This window comes from Choloepus didactylus, chromosome 18, assembly GCF_015220235.1.
Source record: "Choloepus didactylus isolate mChoDid1 chromosome 18, mChoDid1.pri, whole genome shotgun sequence".
Lineage (NCBI taxonomy): Eukaryota > Metazoa > Chordata > Mammalia > Pilosa > Megalonychidae > Choloepus > Choloepus didactylus.
This window is the reverse complement of record NC_051324.1, coordinates 5,126,592-5,150,193: the sequence shown is the minus strand read 5'-3', so window position 1 is coordinate 5,150,193 and position 23,602 is coordinate 5,126,592. Positions and strand designations below refer to the sequence as shown.

Below are 23,602 nucleotides of genomic sequence, written 5' to 3'. Positions count from 1 at the left end.
TCCCCAAGCCAGAGCTAAGTGAAGGGGCAAGGCCACAGATACACAGAGGATGGCACAGAGGAAAATGGAGACAGAAAGCAAAAGTGACAGGTCAGATTTCTTCATTCATCAAAATGGGAAGAAAGTCACGGCCAAGCACATTGGAGTGGGAATGGGGCAAGCTAGCCAGTTAAACCATTACCTGAAGTTTATGATGAGTGACAAAAAGGACTTTGTGCAAGGGATAGTTTTGTCCTTCCCATATATGCTTCATTAAATAATTCAAGACCATATTTGTGATTGGCTATAATGATACATTTCTTTCATTCATATAATTTTTCATTCACTTATCCATTCATTCAAAATGAGTATCAACTACAAGCTGAGTAAATCCCTGCTCTCATGGAGTTCTCAATCTGGTGGTAGACATGGGTTTAAATAAATTATTCCACTAACTGTGTAACATGGGCATCAAATCTAGACTCAGCTTACATAGCACAAGTAAGAAAGGCATCCCTGTGGGGGTTACACTGAATCTGAGATCTAAATAATGAACTGAAAAATGAGGTAGATTGAAAAACATGGTAGATTGAAATATGTGCCCCAATTTAGACATGTTCTTAATCTTAATCCTCATTCCTGTGGGTCAGAACTCATTGGAAATAGGGTCTCTTGAAGACGTTATTTTTAGTTAAGGTGTGGCCCAACTGAATGAGGTGGGATTTAATCTGGATTACTGGAGTCCTTTATAAACAGAAGAAATTCAGGTATAGTGAAGAAAGTAAAAAAGAAAAGGAAAGGAAGCCAGAGGTCAGCAGGAACTAAGAGCAAGGAGAGGACATCATTATGTGCCTTGCCATGTGACAGGAAAGCCAAGGTACCCAAGGATCACTGGCAGCCAGCACTAGAATACCACAATTTTTGGGAAGAAAGCATTGTCTTGCTGACACCTGAACTTTGGACTTCTCCTGGCCTCAAAACTGTGAGTGAACAAAATCCCATTGTTTAAGCCATCCCATTGTGTGGTAATTGTCATAGCAATCCTGGCAAACTAAGACAAGACACAAATGCTAAGCAGGGGAAGGAAGATATTCAAAATATGAAGACTGAAAGAAGCATGTTGAGTTTGGGAAGCAGAGAAAAAGTCAATATGATTAGAGAAAAGGGGAAAGTGGCTTAAGATGAAACTTTAGGGGTTGGCAAGGGAGAGATCAGGCAATGCCCTGTGGTCTAAATTGAGAATAATAAAAATTATCCTAAGAGTGGTGGAAAACTATTGGGAATTTTAAGAGATAGCAATACAGGACCAGGTATGCATATTATAGTCTATGGAAAATGGCTCAAAGGAAGAAAAGACTAGCATGAGGTTAGTAGGGTAGTACAGATGAAAGTGAATGATGGTTTATCCGAAGATGTTTCTTTGGGGTAAGATGACGGCAGTGGAGCTGGACAGAGAGGATACATCCAAGATATATTTTGGAAGTAGAGTTGGCAAGACTTGCTGATGGGTGAGACATGTAGGCTGGCTTCTGGCATTAGCAACCAGATAAATGAGGGTTCTACTTTGTCCGGTCACTGTCTTACTTCCCGCTTCTCCAAACTCAGTGAGAACTAAAGAGCAGACCAAGCTTCTCCCTCCAGTTCCCGCCTTCAGGCTGTCAACCATCTGTCCATCATCCATCCCTAGTCCCGTCCTCTCCACTTATCAGCTGTAAGTCCTTGGCAAGAGATTTCAACCCCATGAGTTTCCTAGTCCTTTTTTTAAATGTGGAAAAGTTGAGAGAACCAAATATGATGGCATCTATTTAAGATGCTGGAACACAGATGGTACTCAATAAATGCACATTTATATCCTTCCTCTTTTCCTTTCTTAGCCCTACCCTCTGAGATTCTTAATTTGGACCTCCTTTTTTCCAAATACAACCTTCTAGACCACAACCTCTCTCATTTCCCATCCCACACAAACTTGATCTTCCAACTCATCCAGATAAACATTCAATTATTGCCTTCATCCATCTAGAATTCCATTTTTCAAGTTCTTTCTACCCAACTTTCAATACCCATTTCTGACCTTGTGATTATTTACAATCTGCACTTACAACGACTTCCCTATTCCTTGGCAGAAGAAGCAGTAAAGTGGTTGAACCTGGGGACAGGGGCTGTGTGCTCAGGAAATAAAGAGCTGTCGCAGGTCAAACCCAGGGCAGACGAGGAAGCTGTCTGCTGCAGGAGCTGATTCAGAAGCTGAAAACCAGAGCCAGGCAAGCTGTTAGGTGAGTGGAGGCAGACACAACCTGCCAGAGATAAGTGGCCTTGAAACTAAGGCGGATGCTGGCCTCAGGCAGGAAACCCTCCTTCTCTCCCCTGTCACTGCTGTGGCTGGATCCAGAGGCTGCTTCCCTCCACAGCTTTGCAAACTGCATTCCCAGGATACTGGGCTGCTGCCCTGCAACCACTGCCTACGTTAAGCAGGTTTATTCACTCATGCAGTCTGACTTCTAGTAGAAATTTCCAACCTGCAACTGCTTGCCCCTGAGATTTCCAGTGACTTCTCTCTGTCCCCAGGTTTAAAACAATCTTTAAATTAAGCAGGAAGTTTAAAGTAGTTCACCTCTGAGAGAATTTCCAGTTCTAAGAGATTTTGCGTCCTACAGAATGGGCTTCATTTTTTCCCTTTAAAATACATTTATTGACTAGGTAATAAATGCACATGGTAAAATAAAATCAAACAGCATAAAGGTATTGGCTTCCCCTCCTCAGAGGCAATCACTGTAACATGTTTTGTGGGCTTGAGGGTATGAATTTTTTTCAGAAATAATCTAACCACTTACAAGCCTGAAGGGCTGGACACTTTTTCCATTGCTCACTTATCTTTCAATCATGAAGCCCCAGCCCCAACCTAGTCCACTTTTATAAAATCAATCCCTTCCTCTTTTGTGTTCTTACTGTGTTAGCTATAGACTTCTAAAATAGTGTCTATGTTTTATTGCCTGTATCTGTCTCATTCCCCACATTAAAACATGATGAACAAAATAACAGAACAAACACAAAGTAAAAGGAAGAAACTATAAGGCTAGCTGCAGGAATTAATGATATAGAAAACAGCTAAAAAAAATCACGGCTGATGTGTAAAACCAAAGTCCATTCTTTGTAAAGACTAATGAACTAGGTATATCTTTGGCAGGTATGATTAAAGGAGAAAAAAAGAAAAAAAAAAAACAAAATAAGCAGTATCGAAGGCAAGTAAAATTATATGATGATAGCTGTAAAAGAGGCTTTGAAATTAATTAGGAGAATATTTTATACCAGCTTATACTAACAAATTTGGAAATCTAGGCAAAATTAGTGATTTCTTAGGAAAGCAGAAATTACTCAAGAATAATTATAAAACCTGGATATAATAATTACCATACAAAACACTGACAAGATGATCAAAGATTTTCCCCTGAAGTCTCGGGGCCCCAGAGTTTTATAGGCAAGTTCTGCCCAGCCTTCAGGAACAGATCATCTGTGTGACATTTAACTTATTCTATAGCATAACAAAATATAGGAAAATGTTTATCTCAATCTGCAAAGATGGTACATGAGAAAAAAAAGTAATCCAGTCTCACATACATAGATGGTATAGTTCTAAGTAATATATCAGCATATCAAATCCAACAGTGTAATTACAGAATGCCAAAATGGCTTCTCTCATTTACCAGTGGGCAATTCACTAATATAATTCACCATATTAGCCAATAAAAATTAAATAATGCATAGTCACCTCAAAAGATACCAAAGAGAGCATTTGATAAAATTCAACATCTTTCCTTTGATGACATTTTATTAGAACACAATGTCCTCACTCTAAAGTGGTATTTACAGAATCCTGCAGTAAACATCCCACTTAATGGTGAAATATTGGAGGGAGTCTTAACCATCAGGATCAAGACAAGGATATACACTATCATTTCCACTGGGATATTAGCAATAATAAAAGGCAAAGCAGTACAACAAGAAAATGATGTGAGTTTTAACTATCAGAAAGGAAGGTACCAAATCTTTAATCTTCACAATTACCTCCCAAGAAAGTCTAGGAGAAACCGCTAAAAATTATCATAACTAATAAGCTAATTCAACAAAGTGGCCAAATAGAAAAACAATACACCAAAATCATTTGTTTTTTTAAATATGGGAAAGTAAAAGAAAATATAATAAAAATAATAATAATTATTAAAACAATGCAATATAATTTTATATTAGATAATATAAATATAATAAAGCAAAATATTTACATGTTTTTTACAATGTGCAAGGTGTTGTTCTAAGTGCTTTACATAGTTTAACCCATTTTATCCTTACAACAACCTTAGCAGTTGGCTATTGTTATTGTTACCATTTCACAGGGGGAGGAATTAAGCTACAGAAAAGTGAAGCAACTTGTTCAAGATCATGCAGCTAGTAAGTGGCAATGAGACTTGCTTCAGATTACATGTTGTGGAAATGAAATTCAGAGTGAAGATCCTCAAGATAGGTTTTCTGAAGAATACAAAAAGAATTTGTCAGATTGGAAAAAATTTAAAAGTTTGATAAAATCAACTAATGGTGATCATCAAATGATTCAGATTCTCCCCTCTACTGTTACTTGAACTATAAATTGATGAAACACTTTTTATTGTACTTTTAATTATAGAATATAACATATATACATAGAAGTGATAATTTTCCAAGTGCAATTTAACAAATAGTTAGAGAGCAAATTTCAAAGAATGTTATGGGTTACAGTTCCACAGTTTTAGTTATTTCCTTATTGTGAAATATAACATACATGCAAAAAGGCAGTAACTTTCAAAGTATGATTTAGCAAGTAGTTATATAGGAAATTTCCAAAAATTTTATGATTTATAGTACCGTAGTTTCAGTTATTTCCTTATTGTGAAATATAACATATATACAAAAAAGTGACAATTTTCAAATGACAATTTAACAAGTAGCTGTAGAACAAATCTCAAAGGATGCTATGGGTTACAGTCCCGCCATTTCAATTCTTTCCTTCTACTATTCTAGTACCCTGGCAACTAAGAAAAAAAGAAAATTATACAGAGATTCAGTATTCATAATCCTTTGTTAAATTCCATATTGTCTGTTGCAACCCCTTCCTCTAGTTTAATCACTTTCCCAATCTTCAGGGATGTCTGGGCAGTGGCCACCCTAACTTGCTCATTTTGAAAAGGGGTGTCAACATTATGAGAAAAGGGGACAAATCTGGTTGATGTTCTTGAAGAGGCTATTGCTTCTGGGTTTTGGGACTTAGCTGACACAGGAGTTCTCTGGAGGATTTAAGTTTCTGAAGAACAAACTTTGTGAGTGAAGATTTTATAGATCTCAGATAGGGATCTTGGCATTCTTTAGGGTTTTCAGGACTACTGTTGACTTGGGCCTATCATATTGTGGTCATTTGGCATATGTAGGTGAATCTTGCATAGCAGTAACCTTCATGACATCCTCTCAACTCTATTTGAATTATCTTAGTCACTGAAACCTTATTTTATTGCCTTTCTTTTCCCTCTTTTGGTCAAAAAGGCATTCTCAATGCCTCGATGCCAGGGTCAAGCTTATTCCTGGAATCCATGTCCCACATCTCCAGGGAGACTCATTCACTGGGGGGTCCTGTCTCATGTAGCGGAAAGGGTGATGGATTTATTTGCAGAGTTAGGTTTAGAGAGAAAAAGTCCACATTTAAACAACAAAAGAGGTTCTCTGGAGGTGACTCCTAGGCATAATTATAGGTGGGCTTAGTCTCCCCTTCACAACCCTAAGTTTCACAAGAGCAAGCCTCAAGATTTAGGGCTTGACTTATAGAGTAGGGGGTTCCTAAATTCACATATGGTACGTTATATCCACGATAATCCATCCATATCTCACATTATCATCACTTAGTTGTACAATCCTCATCACTCTCCATTTTAAACAATTCTCATGACCTAAAACACCCCATGGCTCTCTTCAACATTTTTGAAGGCAATTTCTTAGTATCTACAAAACTGAAAATAAATTAGGAATTTATATTAAGGAAATCTTTGAATACAGGATACTTATTGTGGCAATGTTGTGAATAGAATAAAATAGACAACTAAATGTCCATCAATAAGGCGTTCTCAACCCCTCGATGCCAGGGTCAAGCTTACTCCTGGAATCCTGGAATCTTGAAATAAGGTAATGCTACATCTTTACTATAAAATATAATGCAGCTGTCAAAAGAATATATTGATATGAGAAGATTAAGACACATTTTAGATAAACAAAGCAAACTATAGAATGATATGCATAGTACGACCCCAATTGTTTTTTAAAGGCTGATAATAACACACATATAATATGTCTGCACAGAAAAGTGATGGAAAGAATATGCTCCCACTTGGTGGTAGTAACTTCTGGGAAGAGGATTGGGAATAGGGGAGGAAGGAAATGGGACTTTCTGCATTTACTCTGTATAATTCTGTATTGTTTGAATCACATATAAAAGGCATATATTTATAAATTTAAACTTGTGTAATTAAAAAGGAGAAAAATTTTAAAGTAGAAAGGGAAAAATTACTTTCAAAATCAAAGCAGAAAGAAAAAATTCTTTTTACTAAGTAATGTATTTATGCACAAATCCAACTATTTACGTCTTTCTTTGTAAAAGGAGTAAGAGCCTTGGGGAGAATTTAGAAATGTACATTCCTCTACCGCTTCTAAGAGTACTTAACAAAAAGAGGGAAAAACCAAATCTGTAGTACCTTATTTTCATACAGAAGGATACAAGAAACCCTAGAAAGGCAAAGAATATTATCTGTCTTATGAGAAGGCTGTACGGTGGAGGCTTCATCTTGGAAACAAAATTAACAAGAATTTTTTAAACAAGAATTGATCTTGAGAACAACACTAGATTTGTCAATGGAAAGAGCTCTAGCCCTCTGTGATGGTTAATTTCATGGGTCAACTTAGTTAGGTTATGGTATCCAGTTGTTTGGCCAAAATGGGATTTGCATCTCTAATCAGTTGATTACATCTACACTCAACATTTCTTTTAAGTTTCTGGGAAGGTAAGTGGGAAGGAATGATTTTCTCCATCACAAAGACGGAGAGCCGAGAGTTAAAGTAATTTGCCCAGAGATTTCCTCAAAGTAACACAGGCCCATGTGGAAACAAAAAAAAAAAATTAAGGAGAACCAAAGTCTTCACAATGAAAAGCAGCATCTTCCATCCCACTCCCTGTCCCACTCCTCAGGGGCAAACACTTTTAATAAATTTTTTGTGGTCCTCTCATTTACCTCAGTATTATCCATGTAACTCCTGTCAGTTGTGAACACTTTTACTCCGAACATCTTTTTCTAGAGCCTCTCTTCTTGTGTGACACCTTCCTTCACTATAACAATTCAGGGTCCATAAAAGGGGCCACAACTCTCTGAGGAACTCATTTGTCTGAGCACAACTCAGAAATTCATCTGTGCTCAACTCATAAGATGAACCCAGGGGCATTTTAAGCGAGAAAGAAGAACAATTTTTGAGGAGCTAAGGAGTGTTGACTTTAGTCGTCTTATTCCATAGTTGGATCTTTTATGGGTACAGTAGCTGCCCTGCTTTACAGCTCAAGGTAATCCAAATATGAATATCCCTCCTTGTATTGGGACTCTCCCCTCCTTTTGGAATGAAAGATTCTTCTGGGAAGATGTGGCCAATTCAAAGTCCAGCATCAATGTATCTGAGGGAAGGAGAATGGAAGATCACAACAAGCCTACAATAATAACTATGAGAAAGATTAAGGCAAGAGTTGTTCAATTTTTCTGTACAGAGTCAGTTAGTAAGTATTTTAGCCTTTGTGGGCCATGTGTTGTCTGTCACAACAACTGAATTTGGCCAGCTTACCACAAAAGCAGCCATAGACAAGACATAGATGAATGGGCATGGCTTCATTCCAGTAAGACTTTATTTACAGAAACAGGCAGCAGCTGACTTTGACCAATGGCTGTGGTTTGCCAACCCCTGGATTAAGGTTTCCAGGTGAAATGACATCTGAATCACAGAGAATATTTAACAATTTGCACAAGAAAAGGAAACACATGTTAACACATAGTGGCATTATCCATAAACTCCAATAATACAGGACTGCCAGAGAAGAAGGAAGGCGGGCTGAGCCAAGACTGAGACACCTCAATTTTTATGAAGCTCCACTGATGGTGTGATTGGAGCCCTGATGAGGGGCATCGGAGTAGGCTTGGCTTCAGATGTTGGGCTGGGAAAGGAAAGGAAAGATAGCCAGAGGAGACGTCAAAGGCTAGTCTTTTTCCCCTCCACAGGGGAGGAGACGTACATCTTTAATAGTGACAAGAAGTTGGTAGGGAGAAAAGATTAAGCCATAGGAAACAAGAGGACATGCTATTTATAGGTGGAAGGATTCATCTGGACAAGAAGGAGGGGCATTTCTTATATTAATGGAGGAATGAGGGTTGATTCAGATCAGGTTCCTCTGTTACAGTTCATTTCTCTGACTTCTGTGCCTTCTGGTACATTTATTTGTGTAATTTTCCTTGTGCATTGTTGCTTCTCTGCAGACAGACTTTTCTTTCTTGAGGGAAAGGATCCCATGTCAATCATCTTCCCATCTTGGCATCTACTCATGAAAAGCCCCCTAAAGAGAAGGTAGTTGATATGATTTTCACTAGAGCACCAGACTGGGGACAACGAAACAGATGTGTCATCAAATGTATCATGGGGCTATAGGATTCCTATATTCCCAAGTCTCAGCTTTGGATTGCATCAAAAGCCACCTCGATTTAAGAGGTCACCTAGCAAAATGCTCATCTACCACGTGAATGGATGAGCGTGAAATACAGCAGACAACAGTTATCCTTTCTGAGTCTCGGCAATCAAAGGATAAATGGAGATGACTGATTTTCCTGAGTAGAGCTGGGTTTGCGGTCAAGATAAATAGCCAGGCAAGGTGAGGTTTGGTGATGAATGAATTGGGATTAGCACTGCAAGCATGAGGCAGAAAGGCTTTCTATTCCTGACACTTAAAATCATTACTCTTGGTTAACATCTGCCACGATTAATCACCGCACTCCTGTGTCTGCTGAATACTTTGTTTGGATCTCAATTTAAGCACTGATGCTAGTCTACCTTTTATAATCCACGGATGTATAAAAGTCTGTCTTTCCAGTGGACTGTGATTCCCTTGAGAGCAGAGACTGTTTATCTATTTTTTGTGCCTCAGTGGAAACTTCAGAATTCCTATTCATCGGTGGTTTAGGAGGCGGCAATTGAAGGAAAGAACATGTAAGAAATGGGTCTCGAGGCTGAATTTACAGTGTAGACTCATTTTCACTGACATTTTATATTTTTTTCTGGCAGCTTTAAGTGGTGGGTGATAGAGGAACTGTAAATTTCTAATAAGCCAACCTTTGTACCAACGGAGCCCTAAGGTACCTAGTACATAGGCTATTGAATTGAATATGTTGAAATTTTATGTTGATTAAAACTGGAAGTGGAAGGAGGGAATGCTGTTTACCTGACCCCGATTTCTTTTGCGAGGAGTTGCTCTCCTTGGAAGAATATTCTGATGCATTCTGATGCCTTTGTCCTTTTAAGGACAGGAGATCCTATTTTAAAGGGCTGGCTCCCATGTTGCTGAGCACACGTGTGTCATTTAGGACCGGGAGCTCAAGCATAACTGAACCACTCAGCATGGGAGGGGGAAGGGGCCTGAAGGGTGGGAGTGGAGAGCCTGAGGGGTGCAGATTTGAGCCAGCCAGGATGGGCAACACATGGGAGGACACAATGAAAGAACTCCCCACGCCCCTTCCACACACACCTTTCCTCTGGTGACACAGTTGAAAAATGGACTTTGGAGAGTAGACTTATCTAAAGGGCCTTTAAATCTACTTTCGGAAATGTGTGTAATGAATCCCTGTGTGGCAGACATGGTGGCCAGCCAGGGATACCATTTCCCAGCCTCCTTGATCTGGGTGGGACCACGTTGCTGGTTCTTGCCAGCTGAAGGTGGACAAAGGGATGTGCGACTTTCCGGTGCGAGGTGGTTAAGTATTGGGTGTTTGATCTTCTAGGTCACTATTGTGCTCCAATAAAACTGAAATTTATGGACCCTGAAATTTGAATTTCATATTTATTGTCACATGTCACAAGCTATTACTCATCTTTCGATTTTTTCCCCAACCATTTAAAACTGTAAAACCATCCTTAGCTCGTAGGCCGCACAGAACTTAGGTGGTGGGCTGGATTTGGGCCTTGGGCCTGTTCGCCGATGCCTGCTCTAGGTGTCCCCGGTTTCACATTACCTGGTGGGACACAGAAAGTCCACTGGGGGTTTCTGAGGTCCCAGGGAATGGGGGAGTGACAAGGTGGAACAAGAATCTCTGAAACGAGCTGCTCAAGACAGCTGCCCAAATAGGGAGGCCTTTGAGTGAGCAAGAAATATACTCTCGTTATTTGGAGGTTGGTTGTTTCAGAAGCTAGTATTGCTTTCCCTAATACTTTCCTCTTCCACCTCTTGCCTCAATGAAAGATTCAGTAAATTCCACATTGTTCACTACCCTTTGTGGAGGGGATGACTTGAAAAAGCAAATTAGGGTATAGTAGAAGTCTGGGCTTCATGATACTTTGTTAGTTATTTTCTATGTCAAAGTATTCTTAATATAACTCTGAGAGTCCTGTAGAATGAGAATACCATAGCAAATCTTATCTGGACTATTTCAAAAGACTTTTTCTTCTGTTTTAAAATAATCTCCTAGAACACACCCTAACACCCCATTTCTCCACACAACTCCCCCCTCCTTGACTATCTGTCGCCTCTTTCTTTCTCAAACCTTCAATCTCATCTTACCTCCCCCTCCATAGTCTAGCAGGCTCTATCACTTTCTAATAATACAGGTCTGTCTTCCCTAATCAGTCTCTCTTTATCTGTCACCTGTCTCCTCATGTATTTAAAATGCCTTTTTATCAGTATCAATTTTCTCCTTTCTTCTTCTTTTAAAGAAGCTCCCCCCACACACAAACACACACACAAATGGCAACTCTCTCTCTATCCTGCCTCCCACCCATTTCCTCATCCGCAATCTCTCGGAACAGCACGTTTAATCCTTCTGCTTCTAAATGACTCTTTCCTTCTGTCTTCAGAGATGCCATCGTATTTTCTGTCTTTTAAAGTGAAGAACTGTTTTCTTGAACCCTACTCTCAAGCTTTTGACTTCTCTTTTTAACTGTTAACATTTTTGAGCGAGCGTCCCTTTCTCACACAACATTTTAAATCTTTGCAGTTTAGTATCAGTCTAGTACACAACACTGAAACAACTCTTGGCCTATAAATTAGTAGTCTTCACTAAATCTTTATTCATCAAAACTCCTGCTATCTTTGACAGCTTAACACTAGGTACCCTAGGCCTCGGATGTTCCAGCTTTGTTATGGGTAACTTCAGAGCCTGTAAGTAATTAGTTCATTAGCCACTGGTTCCTTGTATTTACAGCATCAGTAGAGAAATGTTATTTAGACATAAACTTAGTGTTGGTTCAGGCAACAGAGAAGTTTGTGCCAATTGCCAGAGATGTCATTCAGTGCCCACTTCTGTGCTGGTGTGAACATGTAACGTGATCGGAAATTTAGTCACTAGAAGAAGCCAACCTCTTCAGGAAGTAGACAGATTATTGTTGGAAGCAGATGAGAACTGCCACAAATAGAAGGAAAAGAAGCTGAGTAAAGAAAATTGTTGATATGCTTCTATCTTAGCAATTGCAGATTATTAGATTGAATCAAATGAAATCACCAACATTTTTGACCTATAAAAACAGCAATGTCATAGGATTCAATCTGTAATGTTGAAGTCTCTGTTTTGTTGTTTTGTTTTTTCTAGCTCTCTACCTTTAAAGATCTGAGAATTGTCTCATTAATTTTTATATCTCCAGTGCTCGGCACATGGCAGAGTCAAAGTATATTGAACTGAAATGGAATTCAACTGAAGGCCAACTGGAAGGAAATCTGGTTCATGACTTAGTTCTGCCACACTATCCAAGTCAACTTAAGCAAGTCACTCTTGATCAGAGTTAGTGTTTCCTCATCTGTAAAATGGAGATGTTTTCTTCAATGTCTTCTTCAAACAAATCTTGTGAGGATCAAATAACATTGTATACATGGCAGCTTTTCATCAACTATAAAAAGCTATAGAGCAACACATCCCAAAGTAATTTGGGTGGAGAATAAAAATATATATTTGGGCCCCCCCCGCCCCGAGGAGTTGGGGGAGGATGCAGAGGTGTTGGACTTCCTCATCTGGATTGTTGCTGATGTTCTCACAAACACTGGGGACTGACGGCTTGACGTGCTGAGCCCTCTGTCTTGGGGCTGGCCCCTACGAAGCTTGCTGCTGCAAGGTGAGGCTAAACCTGCTGATAATTTTGCCTAAGAGTCTTCCCTTGAGTGCCTCTTTGTTGCTCAGATGTGGCCTCTCTCTCTAACTAAGCCACCTTGGCAGGTGATCTCACTGCCCTCCCCCTACATGGGACCTGACTCCCAGGGGTGTAAATCTCTCTGGCAATGCAGGATATGACTCCCAGGGATGAATCTGGACCCGGCACCGTGGGATTGAGAACATCTTCTTCACCAAAAGGAGGATGCAAAATGAAACAAAATAAAGCTTCAGTGGCTGAGAGATTTCAAATGGAGTCTAGAGGTCACTCTGGTGGACATTCTTATGCACTATATAGACAACACTTTTTAGGTTTTAATGTATTAGAATAGCTAGAAGTAAATACCTGAAACTACCAAACTCTTGAAGATGATTGTATAACAATGTAGATTACAAAGGGGTGGCAGTGTGATTGTGAAAACCCTGTGGATCATACTGCCTTTATCCAGTGTATGGGTGGATGAGTAGAAAAATGGGGACAAAAACTAGATGAAAAATAGGGTAGGATGGGGGGGATGATTTGGGTTTTCTTTTTTATTATAATTTTTATTTATTACTCTTATTCTGATTCTTTCTGTATAAGGAAAATGTTAAAAAATACATTGGGCTGATGAATGCACAACTATATGATGGTACTGTGAACAGTTGATTGTACACCATGGATGACTGTAGGGTAGGTGAACATATCTCAATAAAATGGAATTAAAAAACATTTATCAAAAAAAAAAAAAACTACAGATATTATCTAGTCCATAGTTACAATTCACTGACAGATACTGACAAAACTACCAGTGTGACTTAGCTGCTTCCCTGTTTCACAGATGAAAAAAATGGGACTTAGAAAGGACCTATGATATAGATCTAGTCCTAAAACTTGGGTCCTCTGCTTCTACCTTTTTCCTTCCTGAATCTCCCAGATCACTAACCAATTCATTCCACACTATTTTTTAGGTAGGGCTTGAATAAACTGCACAATTTCCCTGCTCAACTAAAAACTTTTTGATCCTGAGCAGTTTAGGAGTAAGATTTCCAACACTGAAATATTCCATCATCACTTCCCCCCACAAGGCTAGGGATTCTACCAGATACCACTTGGAGTTTTGCTCTTGTCTTCAACACAAGCCCACCTAAGTGCATATCATTTCCACCCTCCAGTTTGCAAAAGATTTTCTGGATTCACTCTACCGCCTAGTCTAAAGCTTCTTGACTCAATTCCAAGGAATTCTTTTCACCTCAGTTTTATTAAAATCATTTTATCAAAGTACAATCTTTCAAGAAGACGTGGACTGAAACCAGGAAATAAATAGAGGCAATCTATTTTATATCATCAAAGGCCTTAAATGATGAAGCTATGAGATACCAATTTCTCTTTTTCCCTGTTCATCATCATGCAGAAGGATTATTGAAGCTAATTGAAGTCTGTTACATTTTTCTGCTATTGATGTGGGTTTTAGCTGAAGTGGAATGAAACATATCACATGTGAAAGGAGATTACTTTTATAAATTAAACCAATGTATCTTACTGAGTTCTATTTCCAGAAACGTGACCTTATTACACTTCATAATTAAAAATGAGAGCAATAAAGACACACTAGCCAGCATGCCTTATAATAATGCCTACTGGATTTGAATTAAGTTTGGTCTTGACCATTTAAACATCCCAGGGTACCCCATGGGGGCTGTGATGAAAAGCTCCCCATTGTATCAGTCGTTCCTGTCCATTCCAGACAAAATGTCAGCCTTCGTGTGTACTTTGTAAATAGAAGACTCTGGAGAATTCTTACTGGTGCTGTGAAAGGAGGGAAATAGGAGCTCAATATGGCTGCCTGCAAGATGAGAAAGAAGAAAAGGAAGGGAGAAGAGGAGAAGGGGAGAAAGGCAGACAGGCTTGGAATCTGGCTGTTTCTGTGGTTGTTTTGTTTTGTTTTTAGGAGGGGGAGGAATTAGAGGGAAAGGAGAGAAAAGTATGGGAGGGCTTGTCCACCTTTGCCCTCTATTGTCTCCCAGGATAGGTGTAGTTAAAATGCCTTTAATCCTCCATGTCAAGGTACATTTCAAATGTTCACAAAATCAAGCATGAGCTCTAGAATCCCACGGATGGAATAATGCGCATACAATGTAACTTGCATTCCCCACCTACCTCCATCTCCACTATAGTTTATATTCTAGCAGTTGTATATTGATCCAAGCTCTATCATTGAGTGCCTTCTAAGTAAATTTGAATTGGGGAATAAGTGATAGTTGATTCATATTTCGCCTGGTGGCTGAGCCTATAGCATGTAAAAGGTGGGCAATGTCACCGTCTATCACCTGCCATGTGGAAACAGAGAAGCATGGTCTGTGGTGATGGTTCTCAATCTTCAGCAAGCACCAGAATCACCTGGAGGGCTTGGGAAAGCACATGTTGCTGGCTCCCACCCCCTGTTTCTGATGTAGTAGATCTGGGTTGGAGCCTGAGAATCTGCATTTGTAGCAAGTTCCCAGGTGATGCTGATGCCACTGACCTGGGTACCACACTTTGAGAACCACTGGTCAATAGCAGAAGAGAAGAAGAATGTCAATATATTGAAAAAAACAAGAGATGGAGAGAGAGAAACGACATTCTGGCTTCTCCAGAGAGAGTCATTCCTTTCTGAGGCTCAGCTGTTTCCTCTTTTTATTTCATGAAATACCCTAAGATCATTTCAATAAAGTCCCTTTCTTCTTTAAGCTTGCTTGGTGGTTTTGCAGCCCAAAACATCTCTCATGTGCATCATTAAAGACTTCCTGGTGGGTAACATAGTATACTGTCCCTAAAAAGCTGATTCCCCATAGTTCATTTCAAACTTCCAGACAGTATCTGTATCCATTCAGCATATAGAGAAGAAGGAGTCTAATCTTCAGAAGAACCATCTCCCTGAAGGAAGACATCAAGCCTGAGCCCAGCTTGGAAATAACCGAGAAGAGGTCTGGGCACTGGTAATTCCACGTGCAGCTGGGGTTGAGGACCACGGCTCTTGCCAATCATGACGATAAGTGGCTAAGGTGCTTCCCAGCCAGGAATGACACTTGCAGTTCTCACAGCAAGCTGGCACCACGGAATGAGCCTGGCCTTTGGCAGCAAGGCCGACTTAGATCTGAGCCCCAGCTTTTCCCATTTCCAGTCATGTGACCTTGGGTAAGTTATTCAGCAATTCCAAGCTTCAGTTACTCCTTCAGTTAAAAAAATAAATCAATAACAGTTAACCCAGTATTCAGGTTTGTAATCAGACTGATTGATAAGCTTTGGAAAGTACTCAGCATAGTTCTGGACCATTTCTAGAAGCCGCACAACAACCACTTTTATTAGAGGGGAGGGGAAGCAGGAGGCCATGCTGTGGGTTATGTGGAAGCTGTTACTCAGAAATCAGAACAGCTACAGACTTGTGCGTGGAGTGATGGGGCCTGAGGGCTGACTGGGGCTGGGTCCACACCCACCTTCTTCCAGTGGGAGAGGCAAATGAGGACCCCAGCCCCGACTTCAGAATATTATATTCTCATGATGCCACTGGACCCTCATTTTTGTCCGTTTATTTCTTTTACTCAGCGACTCCAATTCCTGGCAAAAGCACAGGGCAACCAGAACTTTCCCTGCCTGTCCACACTTAAGTCACCTTCAGAGAAAGCCACAGCCTGCCTCGGTTCCCCTCATGAGGTTTCCCGACACAGATACCTGTAGGAAACAGCTGATTTATCAATCCTGCTCTTCTGTGTGGTGAGCACAGTGGCTGCCAGTCCCAGGCCAGGAGCCCCTGCTTCTTATCCCCATCATTTGCCCATCCCAGGAAGACCACTGAGCCTAACTGGCCAGGCCGTACTAGCTGAGACCTTTCCCCGTGTAACACACAGGTAATCAGGCTGATTTTTAAAGAATAAACATGCCAGAGCCTTGGCATCCAGATGGGCATCTTCTCCTTTGAAGCAGGAGCCTCGTGAGGATGTGCAGATGTACTGATGTCTTGGTGTAAATGTCTCTGGGATCCCTCCATGCCCCCAAAGCCCACGGCACATCCCTTGTGATACTGTTATTGATGGCAAATCTTCATTTACTCAGAGTGGATTTGAATTTGGCAAACAGCTACAAGCTATTCAAGGCCAAGCCTGGTGAAAAGGAGGGTGTTCAAGCAGAGTAACAGCGCTTCGGGTAATAAACAAGTGCCACTTTGAAATGTATTTTTCTGTGCATGATCATAAACTGATTCTGAAAGAAATTAGAAATGCAGGGATACATGCTTCTCCCCAAACTCTTCCTTCCTGGGTGAAGGGGGAGTGAGCTAATACATGTCGAGTTTCTCTGTTCCGGTTTACTAATGCTGCCTTTTCGCAAAACACCAGAAACGGATTGGCTTTTAGAAAGGGGGTTTATTTGTGACAAAGTTACAGTCTTAAGGCCATAAACTGTCCAAGGTAAGTCATCAACAATCGGGTATCTTCACTGGAGGATGGCCAATGGTGTTCGGAAAACCTGTGTTAGCTGGGAAGGCACGTGGCTGGTGTCTGCTCCAAGTTCTGGTTTCAAAATGGCTTTCTCCCAGGATGTTCCTCTCTAGGCCAAAGTTCCTCTTCAAAATGTCACTCTCAATTGCTCTTGGGGCATTTGTCCTCTCTTGGCTTCTCTGGAGCAAAAGTCTGCTTTCAACAGCCGTCTTCAAACTGTCTCTTATCTGCAGCTCCTCTCTCAGCTGCTGTGCGTTCTTCAAAGTGTCCCTCTTGGCTGTAGCAAGCTCACTCCTTCTGTCTGAGCTTATATAGTGCTCCAGTAAACTAATCAAGCCCATGCTAAATGGGCAGGGCCGCACCTCTACTGAAACTATCTAATCAGAGTTATCACCTACAGTTGGGTAGGGCACATCTCCATGGAAACACTCAAAGAATTACAGTCTAATCAACACTAATACGTCTGCCCACACAAGATTACATCAAAGATAATGGTATTTTGGGGGATATAATACATTCAACCCAAAACAGCCTCCTAGGTCCCACGTGCTTTATGTCTATACTATTGTTAGAACCTCACAACAATCCTATGATCAATGCTTGTCAAAGAGGAAACAGGATCCCAGAGCAAGACATTTATCAGTCACACAGATATACTAAATGACAGTGTCAGAATTGAACCCTAGACTGCCTGGCTTCCAAACACTCAGGCTCTAGTTTTCCCAATGGGCTCTGTACTCATTCAGAGCTCATGATCTGACACTTCTCTTTACTCCCCTTTTCTCTCTTTACTCTCCTCTTCCCTCTTTATTCTTCTCAGCTCTCTCCTCACCGGACCTCAGCTTCTTACCTGGCACCTTCCCTTCCCCATCCTCAAACCAATGGAGCCACGTCTTAGTCAGAGGTGATCTTGATGAAGGAAATAACACCTTCAAACAAGCCTTAATGAAAAGAGAAATTTTCATAGCGTCAAAATGGCAAGAGGTAGCAGGGACCATTACATGTCTCAGAAATCACTCAAGAGCAACAGACGATAAAAGAATGAGAAAGAGAGTGACAAACTCTGTCTTTGATATAACTGGGAGGCACCAGTAACCTAAAGTTGCAAAGTATGAGAAAGTGGAATGGACAGCAAACAGATTTGGGGAAGGGGCAAAGAGGGCGTCTGAAGCTATGGATTGAAGATAGAGGTGGGAGAGCACGGTTCTCCAGCAGAAGGGGATGGGAGCAAAACCAAGAGCCCTTTGCCTGGAACAATGGGACTGAGCGAGCAGGCTGCTAGAGGAAGTGTCTCTCAACCTGGCTGGGCACTAAGGAAAAACAAGGACGGTGGTGTGGCATGTGGGAGCACCCAAGCAAGCCAGGTGCGGGGAGCAGCCGTTGTTGAGGCAGGGGGAAGGAGAAAGATCTCTGCATTACAAACAACCTTGCGTCTGCCAATCCTGGTTGGCTGGGGAGAAGTATATACTAGAAGACTCACACTTAAAACCCCCTCTCATGAGGAGAATTCCTGCAAGTGGGCAGCACTACCCTTCTTTCCCTACCCCACCGTGAAACTACTGGATATAGCAGGCCAGGGAGGAAATCACCTCCTCAGAGATGTAAATAGCCAAAAGAGAACAAGCATGGGGAAAGCAAGTGGCAGAAGAAGACGTAACAACCAAATGTTGCCATGGGCTGAGGAAAACGGACCAAGCATGCCATCTTTCAACAAAACCTAAATAAAGCAAGTTCCTTTACTACATAAAAGCACAAAGCAGAGATACAAGGGCTCAGGGAAGATAAGTGAAGCAATAGAAGGAGAAGAAACATGAGTTGGAAAGATTTAGGAAAAAATGAAGGGAAAAATAAACCCATCAAGGTGACAGTAGACGTAGCACATAGGAGAATAAACACTGTTGTAAACATAGAAAGGGAAATGGAGAACAGACATGAGGGGAGCAAGGAAAAGGAAAGGGAATAATCAGAGTTTGAAAGGATGGAAGAGAAAACAATGGACAAGAAAGACATAAATGATATAACATACAAATAATTGGTAACCCCAAAGAAGAGAACCACTGTCGGAGAAACTGAAGTTTAGAGAGAAGCAGAAAAATATGACAATCGAACTGATGGAATCGTTGGACTAAGGTGAAAACAAAAGTGGATAATTGTTCAGAAGGGAATATAAAAATTTAAAACCCTGAAAATACAGAAAAGAAATCTCTAATAAGTGTTTGAAAAGAAAGTCAGAAAGAAGTTGGGAGATAGCGTAGTGTCTTTGGGAGGAGAGGAAAAATAGAATTTAAAGATGAGATATGGAGTAATTGAACTATAAGTACACATAATAACCGTAAGTCAAGCATGAGAAAATAATATCTATTAAAATTAGGTGGTGGAATCTAAGGGAAAAATATGAAGAAAGTATAACATACTAATTTTGTTCTTTTTAATAGATATTTACATGGTATATAGAAATGTCTAATATGTATCTTTATGTTTATAAAAGTAACATCTTAAACTAAAATATAAATCTCCAAAATAAGCAGAACACAGATATGTACAAACACACACCAAATGATAAGAAAATCCAATCATAGAGAAGTTTTTTTTAATCAAGGAAAAAAAACAAAGTTCTAAATATATGGCAGAACTAAGAACACATCTATATATCATGATATAACTGGGCTACACTTAACGCTTTAGCAGAAAAAGAGACCCAGATTGGACTGCAAAGCAAAACCCGCACTTTACTATATAAAAGAGACAAATCTGAAACAAAATCAACCAGAAAGGTTGAAAATATAAGCATGGGCAAATGAAAATCTAAAAAAAGAAATGGTCATGATTTTCATAACAGACAAAACACATTCTAGGCAAAAGGTCTTCAATGAATCAAAGAACATTTTAAATAATGAAGATTCCATTCACAGTAAAGATCTAACAGTTATTGATGACTATGTATCAAATAACAGCATTACCATGGGTGGTGGTTTGAAGCTGAATGTATCCAGAAAAACATGTTTTTAAATAGAAATCATCCCTATGGGTCTAAAGGAGATGGACAAGAAATATGTGGAGAAGTAGAAAATAATAGATGTTTAATCCAGAAAAGAGCAGGTAAACAAAAAATAAATAAGGATTAAATAAAACATTAAGGAACATAATAAATGGATATAATTGATATATATTTAACTCTGCTGAAAACAAAAAATACACCTTCATTGCAAGTGCCCATGAGTCATTTGCAAAAAATCCATACATATTTTAGTCCAGAAAGTAAACCTCAGTAAATTCCTAAGAGGAAATAATTCAAAATCATTGTCTGATCACAATGAAACGAACCTAAAAAGTAATTACAAAATATGGAGGAAAATTACCCAACCATCTGGAAAATTTAAAACCTTTAAATAAATCTTGAGTTAATTGCAAGTAGCAGGAAAAATAATTATAAGAAAAATACTACATACCAGACCCTATACAGCTAAAGCAGAACTCAGAGGAAAACTTTCACATGTATATTAATAAACCAGAAACAAAATGAAAATAAATGACTTAAATAGCCAACCTAACTAGCTATAACTCAATAAAACAAAACAAACCAAAATCAACCAACTAACAAAAAGAAGACAGAAAAATCTCTACCTTCATTAAAATAAACTTCACATTAACCAAAGATGCAAACATTAAAGTTAAATGATTTAAAAATGCTGTGATCTTGCTCTACTTCTCTTGCATGTTTTTCATGAGGATTGGAGGTGAAATCTTTAAATGGCAGGAATGTAATAGGTGCTTAATAAGCAGTAGACATTGCTATGGACAATTTTTTTTAAAAAAAGCAATAGATCCAGCCGTGGGTAAGCCAAGCAGTTGGAAGCCCTAAAAGAGAGAGGGTGGGCACTGCTGAAAGAAAGGGCTACTCTCTTGGGTCTCTGATTATCACTTGCACAATACAAGACCCATCAGGAGAAAAGAGGTCTGGAAGCCAAATCTCCCAGCCACCGTCCACTCTCAAGATTCACAAATTTCTCCTGAGATTAGTCTGTAGAGGCCGGGACAGAAGGGCTGGAGGGCAGCACTGGCCCTCTGTGGTCTCTGCCTTCTTCCAAAGGGAACATTCTTGAGCATTCCCAGAGCTACACAAAGACAAGGGGAGAGAAGGCGAGGCATTCATCGAAGCAACACTATGTGCCTTTTACACTTCCTCATTGACGACAATGCTGGAAGACAGATTCTAATGTGTCCATATTATAAATAAGGGAGCCAAAACTTAAACAGTTAGGGCCAGGTAAGCAGAGAAGGAGTCAAATTCTGGTTGCCTGGCTTGAAAGTCTACGTTCTTCTCACCATATCATGCCATGTCTCACTTGGACAAGGACAAACACAGCGGTCTTTGATCTTCCCCTTCCCCTTTTGCTTTCCTATGATTCACACAAAGAGGTTCAACCAGTTTTTCAGATTACATGAAATTCAGACATTTAGGAACCCATGACTTTGAGGCATCTGTTTTGAATGTCATGACCCCAACAACACATGACTGTTGCCCAAACCCAACCATGAAACCAGCTGAGGATGAAATCTGGACATGGACATGCCATGAAGAAGAGGATGGTAGGCAATATGATCCAAAAGCAGGAAAAAAGTTAATGCAGCAGAAGTTCTAAAGAAATCTTTGTGGGAAGAGGAGTGAGAAGAGGACTTGCAACATCTCAAGGTCAGAAATCCAGGTGGGAGAAGAGCATTGCCAGGGAGGCTTATAGTGAAACTGCAAGACGAGTTCATAGATCAGTGGACCCAGCTGCCAAATCAGGTAACGAGGGGTGGGGGACCAGGGCCTTGAAAAATCATGATGTTTTCAGATGCTAAAACAGTGGCTGCCAGAGATGAGGCCATAGGAACCAATATGGAATAAACAGAAAACATCAGAAAAAGAATTAAGCAAGCCTTCCTGAGAGCCTACTATGAGATGGGAAGGAACTGTTACTGGAGGACAAATGAGTGAAGATGTTAATATGAGACTGCAAGGGAACAAAAGAGCATTTACTTGGTGTCATTGATGGGGGAAAGTCGTGTACAGTAAACACAAGCACAGACAGACTATACAATGCCTGGTAAACTTGCTGGGAATAGAGTAGCAGAAGTGCTTCTCCAGCCAATGAGTATTTGGAATGAAAGGATAATTGTATTTATCCATCTGTTGTCCCCAAGTACAATCGTCTATCTCTGTTGCCATAATGGTGTAAGAGACTGGTGCAATCTACACAAAAGGTCCTGAAGAAGAAGTTCTGCTCTTCTAAATAGCATGATGTACACGCTGGCAGCACACTGCAGGAGCCCAGTGTAGTTCTCTGGATATGACGGTGGTCACTCACCCCAGCCCCATGCAGGAGCAGTGCCATCAAGGGGCACTGAGAACCTTCAGGCTGGGCTGGCCTGGTTCCTCCAAGGAGGTGAGTGGAGGGACTAGGATATAAATTTAGTAGCAATTCAGCATAGTGATGATAATATGTAAAACCATGGAGCTGAATGAGATCACCTAGGGCACGATTCCCAGTCCTGAATGAATATAAGGGGCACTTGCAATGCTTTTAAAACTTGTCAGAGCCAGGGCTCCACATCCCGAGGTTCTAATCAGGACCCAGGCATCACTCCTTTTGAGAACATTCCCAGATGATGCTGAGGTACAGACAGAGTTGAGAACAACTGTCTACATGAGAGTATCTGACTAGGGGAGAAAAGAGGAGCCTGAACCAAACCTTCAGGCTCTCAGCATTAGAAATTGGATGAAAAGTGGAGGCAAGTGAAGAAAAGGAAAAAGGAAAAGGAGTATTCGGGGAAGAGGTGAGGTCATTGGCATTAAATGCCGTGGAGTGCAGGAATCAGATCAGGTTAGAGAAGTGGCCAAAGCATCTGACAACATGGAGGCACTTTGTAACCCTGACAAGAGCAAGTTTTGTAGCGTGGTAGGGACGTAAACAGATTGTGGTGAGTTGAAGTGCAAACAAACATTGTAGGTGACGCTTCTGGGTTTTGCTTTGACTAGATGAGAACAAATGACCCAGCTAATCTAGGATGTGGGGAGGATGGAGAGGGGTTTTTTTCACGGTGCTGGTGGGAATGACCTAATAGAGAAGAAGAATTTCAGGATGAAGGTGAAAGGAGTGATAACTGCAGCAGTAACCTCCCTGAAAAACCCAGAGGAGATGGAGTCCCGATGGTTAGTGAAATGTTAGGCCTTTGACGGGAGCAGGGATACTCTATCTTGGAACCACGAGGGAAGATGGAGAACATGCTTACTAATCAAGGTAGGTTTGTAAAATTGGTGGAGGGAAGATGAGGGAGTCCTCATCTGATGGTGCCTATAAATATTTATTTACATCAATGGGACCACATTATAAATATTATTCCAATGACTTGTTGTGGTCCCTCCACAGAATATACTGTGAACATATTACCAGGTAAATAAGTATCTACATAGATTATCCTTTAAACAAAACTCCATAGTATGCCTTTGTATAGTTGGTAATTACCCATTTATTTAATCAATACTCTTTGGAGAGGGAAACATGTAGAGTATTTCCATTTTTTGATAAATAAGTTTATATATATATATACTTTCCCTTCTCCAATATTTCCATTGGGCAACTGGCAATCTACTTCATACAATGCCAAAGACATAGTCATGCCTTTCTTTGAACTTCCAGGCAAAACTTTGCATTTGATGTAACTTTAATCTCACAGGCCTC

At 40.3% G+C, this 23,602-nt stretch overlaps 1 pseudogene; it reads right to left on the bottom strand.

Annotated features, from left to right (window-relative positions):
- Positions 1-2,088: 2,088 nt before the first annotated feature.
- LOC119514589 overlaps positions 2,089-23,602 on the bottom strand; it is a 67,255-nt pseudogene continuing 45,741 nt past the window's right edge.